This window comes from Triticum aestivum, chromosome 7D (genome assembly GCF_018294505.1).
Source record: "Triticum aestivum cultivar Chinese Spring chromosome 7D, IWGSC CS RefSeq v2.1, whole genome shotgun sequence".
Classification (NCBI taxonomy): Eukaryota; Viridiplantae; Streptophyta; class Magnoliopsida; order Poales; family Poaceae; genus Triticum; species Triticum aestivum.
In genome coordinates, this window is record NC_057814.1 from 93,319,084 (window position 1) to 93,327,197 (window position 8,114).

An 8,114-nucleotide genomic window follows, 5' to 3' on the forward strand; every position below is an offset into this window, starting at 1 on the left:
AACACCTGCCAAAGGATGAAAAGGGTACAATTTTGAAATCACCTCGGTCCGGCGTTTCCTTGATGCGTCAGGTAACCCGGAGGAGAGGTCAGTGTTTTTGTCGGTCCGGGTGTGCCGCCGGCTCTCATGGACCTGTCGCTTCAAAATAAATTGAGGGTCTTGATGAGCTAAAGGATGTGAAAAGCTTACTTTCCGGGTTACCCTTCGGATTTTCAGCCGTGGCAAGGGCTCCGAGTCGGAGGAAAGTATCATTACCTCTTCAACCACCGGGTTACTTGCTCCGGTGTCGTCCTATTGATGAACAAGTATTGATAAGGCGGACAGAAATAAACAACAAATACAACAAGGACTTATAGGCTCAGGGGTTACCTCTGACTCGGAGCTGTCGCTTAGTTGCATCAGCTCTAAAGCAGTAGGCCTGCTTCCTTTCTTTCGAGGGGCGGCTTTCTTGGCGGCTTTCTTCGCCTTTCTGGCCTTCTTGGCCGCCTCATGGTCATATTTGACCCGCCAGAACTTGTCATCAGCCTGAAAAATATAATGATGATTTCTTCAGATGAACGTTATATACAGAAGAAGATAAGATGTTCAGATCAGCGGCTTACCGCTGGGGCTGGGTTGGTCTTGCAGAAGGGGGCTAACCCGGTCCTCCCGCAGTCTGCCAGGCTCTCGTTCAAGAGAGCCTTGGTCATATCCTCTGCAACGTCTTCAGGAAGATCGTTGTGGCTGTGTCTCTGGGGGTCATCCTTTCGGCCCGTGTACTCGCACATTAAGCCGGGGCGGCGGCTCAATGGGATCACCCGCCAGGAGATCCAGACCCGGACCAGATCGATTCCGTTGAGACCATTGCACAGGAGAGCTTTGATCTTGTTGATGGTGGGGAGCAGAGGTTGGCGTTCCGCTTGAGTCAGCTTGTCTGGCAGTGGGTGAGTCGGCTCCAGACGCGAGGGGCGACAGCCGGGCAACGGACTCTCATCAGCCGGCGACGTGTCTTGGTAGTAGAACCACGTCAGATTCCAGTCTTTGGGGTGGCTTGGCGGCTCTACGTAAGGGAAAAGGTAGTCCCTCCGCCGTTGAATGGAGATGCCGCCTAGTTCCAAACTTGGCCCGTTGGCGCACTCGTTCTGGCGGTTTAAATAGAAAAGCTCTCTGAAGAGCAGCAGACTGGGCTCTTCTCCAAGGTAAACCTCGCAGAACACTTGGAAATTGCATATGTTGGACACCGAGTTGGGTCCAATATCTTGTGGCCGCAGGTCAAAGAAGTTCAGCACGTCTCTAAAAAACTTTGAGCCGGGCGGTGCGAAGCCCCGGCTCATGTGATCCGCAAAAATGACCACCTCCCCGTCCTTTGGCTGTGGTCTCTCCTCTGATGGGTCGGGGGCACGGTAGGACATGACGTCCTTCTTGGGCAGATAGCCTGACTTGACAAAATTTGCTAAGGTCCCGTTGGTGACATTGGACCTCATCCAATTGCAAGTGATGGAGGCTTTAGGAGCTTTGGGAGGCATGATGAAAGTCGGCAGCCTATGATAAAACGAAGCGTCCGGTTTAATTATAAGTCGGAGGAAATTTACAGTTCAATGTTAAGGTGGCGGCTTATGAAGGGGACTAATGGCATATATCTAAGTGCACCGGGTTATTTAAGCCGCCCGAGGTATTAAGAGTAATTCGATTGTCTACGGCCTTATCACAGAAGAGCCGGAAAATTCTATGGCGCATGATCTCTTTTGAGCCGGGAGGGCCTACGGCGTGTGGTCTCTTTAAACCGGAATTGAAAACCGCCATGACTCAACAAGTGCAGTTTTTTACTAAGTGTGGTGAAAACAGGTTTCACACATGGCAGTAAATAATTTGGATCAAAATAATCGGTCGAAAGGAAAGTTTCTAGACCTAAAAACAGATGCAGGAGAAGTTTTTGGGCTTGAACAAGGCTCTTATGCACTAAAAAGAGGGCTACTTGTATGTGAAATGGGTGCTAAACAGTTACCGCGTTGGTTCTATACAAGGCTACGATCAAAAACGGGCAGTAAAAATGAAAACTACAAAGGGGTCGTGGGCGACGGCGAAGAACACGGACGAACTGCTCGAACCCTACTACAGATCTGTTCTATAGGGCTGCCAGGACTTACAGGGGCTGGGGAGTCGCGGAGGTCGTCGCGTTTCTCTGGTCAAATCAGGGTGATGCAGCGGCCTGAGCTGGTGATGACGAGAAGACCCGCGGCGGCGACGGCGGCGGAGCTCGAGCAGCACGAGAACAGTGAGAGGAAGGAGACGACAGAAGAAGGAGAGTGAGAAAGGCCCGTCGGACCGGCCTATTTATAAGGGCGAGCTCATAAGTGGGCGCGAGAAACGAGGAGACCACGGCGTGGTTATCTCCCCACGAAACGCCTCGATTTTCGGGATGGCAGTAAAGATAAGATCCGTTGCGGATCTGGTGGAGTAAAAAACGGGCTAAATGGAAGATGACGTCACGGCGGATTACCCGGAGTCCAGAGGATGACGTCACGCCGGGTTATGGCCTTCACATAATTGTAAGCCGGAGATTTTCTGTCGAAAAGGTTGAAGATTGACATGAGCCGGCTCAAATCAATCTGGGGCCTAATGTTGAGGATATAGACCTTAGAGTCACCCGCCAGGAGGGGCCGGGTTACTCATATGGTCATTGGCAGAAGCCCGGTGCTAAGCTTGAAGACGGTGGGCCAAAGATTGGCTTAAGACCCGGATATGGCTTAAGGCCCGTAGTTACAATCATTATTAAGGTAGAACTTGTAGTGTAAGGCAAGAATAGTTGAGAGTCCGAGCCGGACACTCTTATGAGCCGGCCGGGACTCTGAGAGCTGCTGGGCGTCAGCCTCCTTATATAAGGGACGACCCGGCAGCGGTTTAGGGACAAGAAATATCTCGTCGAGAGCCAGGCATAGCAGTTAAGCTCCCTGGTCATCGAAACCCTAATCAATACCACCTCAAACTGGACGTAGGCTTTTACCTTCACCGTAAGGGGCCAAACCAGTATAAACCCTCGTGTTCCTTGTCCCACTTAACCCCTTCAAGATTCCTAGTTGCGATGGCTCCACGACTAAGTCCTAGTTCAAGGGCATCTGCCGTGTCAATTCCACGACAGTACATCAAAACATACAAACTCATAATATAACTGTCATTAAGCGTGCGGATCCTACGGGTTCGAGAACTATGTAGACATGACTGAGACACCTCTCCGGTCAATAACCAATAACGGAACCTGGATGCTCATATTGGTTCCCACATATTCTACGAAGATCTTTATCGGTCAAACCGCATAACAACATACGTTGTTCCCTTTGTCATCGGTATGTTACTTGCCCGAGATTCGATCGTCGGTATCTCGATACCTAGTTCAATATCGTTACCGGCAAGTCTCTTTACTCGTTCCGTAATACATCATCCCGCAACTAACTCATTAGTCACAATGCTTGCAAGGCTTTATAGTGATGTGCATTACCGAGTGGGCCCAGAGATACCTCTCCGACAATCGGAGTGACAAATCTTAATCTCGAAATACGCCAACCCAACAAGTACCTTTGGAGACACTTGTAGAGCACCTTTATAATCACCCATTTACGTTGTGACGTTTGGTAGCACACAAAGTGTTCCTCCGATAAACGGGAGTTGCATAATCTCATAGTCATAGGAACATGTATAAGTCATGAAGAAAGCAATAGTAACATACTAAACGATCGAGTGCTAAGCTAACAGAATGGGTCAAGTCAATCACGTCATTCTCCTAATGAGGTGATCCCGTTAATCAAATAATAACTCATGTCTATGGCTAGGAAACATAACCATCTTTGTTAACGAGCTAGTCAAGTAGAGGCATACTAGTGACACTCTGTTTGTCTAGGTATTCACACATGTATTATGTTTCTGGTTAATACAATTCTAGCATGAATAATAAACATTTATCATGATATAAGGAAATATATAATACTTTATTATTGCCTCTAGGGCATATTTCCTTCAATAGTGGGTACTCCTGGATCTCCTAACTTCTTTGGTATTCCACCCTTAAAAGTATAATTAGCAAGCATGGTGGAAATTTTAGCTTCCGGTATCTTTCTTTTATTTGTAACAATTTCTTTCATCTACTTAGCATCAGGATTCATATTGAGCATATCAGTCAAACACATACGCAAAAAGATAGGTCTAGTCATTTCAGCAAAGCGCTCAAAATCCTCATCACCCTTTTTGTTGGATGGTTTCGGAGGAAAAGGCATGGGTTTATGAACCCGAGGTTTTCTTTCCTTACCGTGCTTCCTAGCAACAAAGTTTCTCTTATCATAACGTTGATTCTTTGATTGTGGGTTATCAAGATCAACAGCATGTTCAATCTCTACATCATTATCATTGCTAGGTTGAGCATCAACATGAACATCATTATTAACATTATCACTAGGTTCATGTTCATTACCAGATTGTGTTTTAGCATCAGAAATAGAAATATCATTGGGATTCTCAGGTGTGTCAACAACAGGTTCACTAGAAGCATGCAAAGTCCCATCATTCTTCTTTTTCTTCCTCTTAGAAGAACTACGTGTATCAACATTATTTCTCTGAGAATCCTGCTCAATTCTCTTAGGGTGGCCCTCAGGATACAAAGGTTCCTGAGTCACTTTACCTCCTCTAGTTGCAACTCTAACAGCAAAGTCATTATTCTTACTATTCAATTCATTGAGCAAATCATTCTGAGCTTTAAGTACTTGTTCTACTTGACTGATAACCATAGAAGCATGTTCACTAATGAGTTTAAGTTCACCTTTAACTCTAGACATATAATCACTCAAGTGTTCAACCGTATCAGCATTGTGTTTTAATTTTCTACCAACATAAGCATTGAAGTTTTCTTGTTTGACAATAAAATTATCAAACTCATCTAAGCATTGGCTAGCAGACTTATAACAAGGAATATCACCTTCGTCAAATCTATAAAGAGGATTTACCTTTACTACCTGTGTCGGGTTATGAAGACCATGTGTTTCTTCAACAGACGGTAAATTTAGACCATGTATTTCTTCAACAGGAGGTAAATTCTTAACACCTTCAGCTTTCATACCTTTTTCTTTCATATATTTCTTTGCCTCTTGCATATCTTCAGGACTGAGAAACAGAATACCCCTTTTCTTCGGAGTTGGCTTAGGAGTTGCTTCAGGAAGTGTCCAATTATTTTCATTAGTCAACATATTATTCAATAGAATTTCAGCTTCATCAGCTGTTCTTTCCCTGAAAACACAACCAGCACAACTATCCAGGTGGTCTCTGGAAGCATGGGTTAGTCCATTATAAAAGATATCAAGTATTTCATTTTTCTTAAGAGGATGATCAGGCAAAGCATTAAGTAATTGGAGAAGCCTCACCCAAGCTTGTGGGAGACTCTCTTCTTCAATTTGCACAAAATTATATATTTCCCTTAAAGCAGCTTGTTTCTTATGAGCGGGGAAATATTTAGCAGAGAAGTAATAAATCATATCCTGGGGACTACGCACACAACCAGGATCAAGAGAATTAAACCATATTTTAGCATCACCCTTTAATGAGAACCGAAATATTTTAAGGATATAATAGTAGCGAGTTTTCTCATCATTAGTTAATGGTGGCTATATCATTTAATTTAGTAAGATGTGCCACAATAGTTTCAGATTCATAGCCATAAAAAGGGATCAGATTCAACCAAAGTAATTATTTCAGGATCAACAGAGAAATCATAATCCTTCTCAGTAACAAATAGGTGAAGTAGCATAAGCAGGATCATATTTCATTCTAGCATTTAGAGATTTTCTTTCAGCTTAGCTAATGATTTCTTAAGATCGCTCCTATCATTGCAAGCAAGAAAGTCTCTAGCAGTTTCTTCATCCATAACATAACCCTCAGGCACAACAGGCAATTCATATCTAGGGGGAGAATCTTCATCATCACTTTCATCAATATTATCAGTTTCAATAATTTCATTCTCTCTAGCCCTAGCAAATTGTTCATTCAGAAATTCACCTAGTGGCACAGTAGTATCAAGCATAGAAGTAGTTTCATCATAAGTATCATGCATAGCAGAAGTGGCATCATCAATAACATGCGACATATCAGCATTAATAGCAGAAGCAGGTTTAGGTGTCGCAAGCTTACTCAAAACAGAAGGTGAATCAAGTGCAGAGCCAGATGGCAGTTCCTTACCTCCCCTCGTAGTTGAGGGATAAATTTTGGTTTTCTCATCTTTCAAGTTCCTCATGGTGATCAGCAGTTATAAATCCCAAGTGACTCAAAGAATAGAGCTATGCTCCCCGGCAACGGCGCCAGAAAATAGTCTTGATAACCCACAAGTATAGGGGATCGCAACAGTTTTCGAGGGTAGAGTATTCAACCCAAATTTATTGATTCGACACAAGGGGAGCCAAAGAATATTCTCAAGTATTAGTAGTTGAGTTGTCAATTCAACCACACCTAGATAACTTAGTATCTGCAGCAAGGTATTTAGTAGCAAAGTAGTATGGAAGTAACGGTAACAGTGGCAAAGATAATAGTAGCAGTATTGTAGTGATTGTAACAGTAGCAACGGTAAAGTAACTAAGCGGCGAACAATATGTGAAAAGCTCGTAGGCATTGGATCGGTGATGGAGAATTATGCCAGATGCGATTATTCATGTAACAATCATAACATAGGGTGACACAGAACTAGCTCCAATTCATTAATGTAATGTAGGCATGTATTCCGAATATAGTCATACGTGCTTATGGGAAAGAACTTGCATGACATCTTTTGTCCTACCCTCCCGTGGCAGCGGGGTCCTATCGGAAACTAAGGGATATTAAGGCCTCCTTTTAATAGAGTACCGGACCAAAGCATTAACACATAGTGAATACATGAACTCCTCAAACTACGGTCATCACCGGGAGTGGTCCCGATTATTGTCACTTCGGGGTTGCCGGATCATAACACATAGTAGGTGACTATAGACTTGCAAGATAGGATCAAGAACTCAGATATATTCATGGAAACATAATAGGTTCAGATCTGAAATCATGGCACTCGGGCCCCAATGACAAGCATTAAGCACAGCAAAGTCATAAAACATAAATCTCAGAACATAGTGGATACTAGGGATCAAACCCTAACAAAACTAACTCGATTACATGATAAATCGCATCCAACCCATCACCGTCCAGCAAGCCTACAATGGAATTACTCACGCACGGCGGTGAGCATCATGAAATTGGTGATGGAGGATGGTTGACGATGACGACGGCGATGGATTCCCCTCTCCGGAGCCCTGAACGGACTCCAGATCAGCCCTCCCGAGAGAGATTAGGGCTTGGCGGCGGCTCCGTATCGTAAAACGCGATGAATCCTTCTCTCTATTTTTTTCTCCCCGAACGTGAATATATAGAGTTGGAGTTGAGATCGGTGGAGCACCAGGGGGCCCACGAGGCAGGGGGCGCGCCCAGGGGGGCAGGCGCGCCTCCCACCCTCGTGGACAGGGTGTGGGCCCCTTGGCCTTGATTCTTTCGCGAGTATTTTTTATTATTTCCAAAAATAATCTCCGTGAAGTTTCAGGTCATTCCGAGAACTTTTATTTCTGCACAAAAATAACACCATGGCAATTCTGCTGAAAACAGCGTCAGTCCGGGTTAGTTCCATTCAAATCATGCAAGTTAGAGTCCAAAACAAGGGCAAACGTGTTTAGAAAAGTAGATACGATGGAGACGTATCAGCATTCAAGATGGGTATAATAAAAACTTTCATATAGAGTGCATTGAACACTATGAGAAGTTTGATACTTGATGATTGTTTTGAGATACGAAGATGGTGATATTAGAGTCGTGCTAGTTGAGTAATTGTGAAATTGAGAAATACTTGTGTTGAGGTTTGTAAGTCCCGTAGCATGCACGTATGGTAACCGTTGTGTGACCAATTTGAAGCATGAGGTGTTTCTTTGATTGCCTTCCTTATGTCTGGAGGTCGGGATCGCGTGATGGTTAACTCCTACCAACCCTTCCCCTAGGAGCATGCGCGTAGTGCTTGGTTTTGATGACTTATAGATTTTTGCAATAAGTATGTGAGTTCTTTATGACTAATGTTGAGTCCATGGATTATA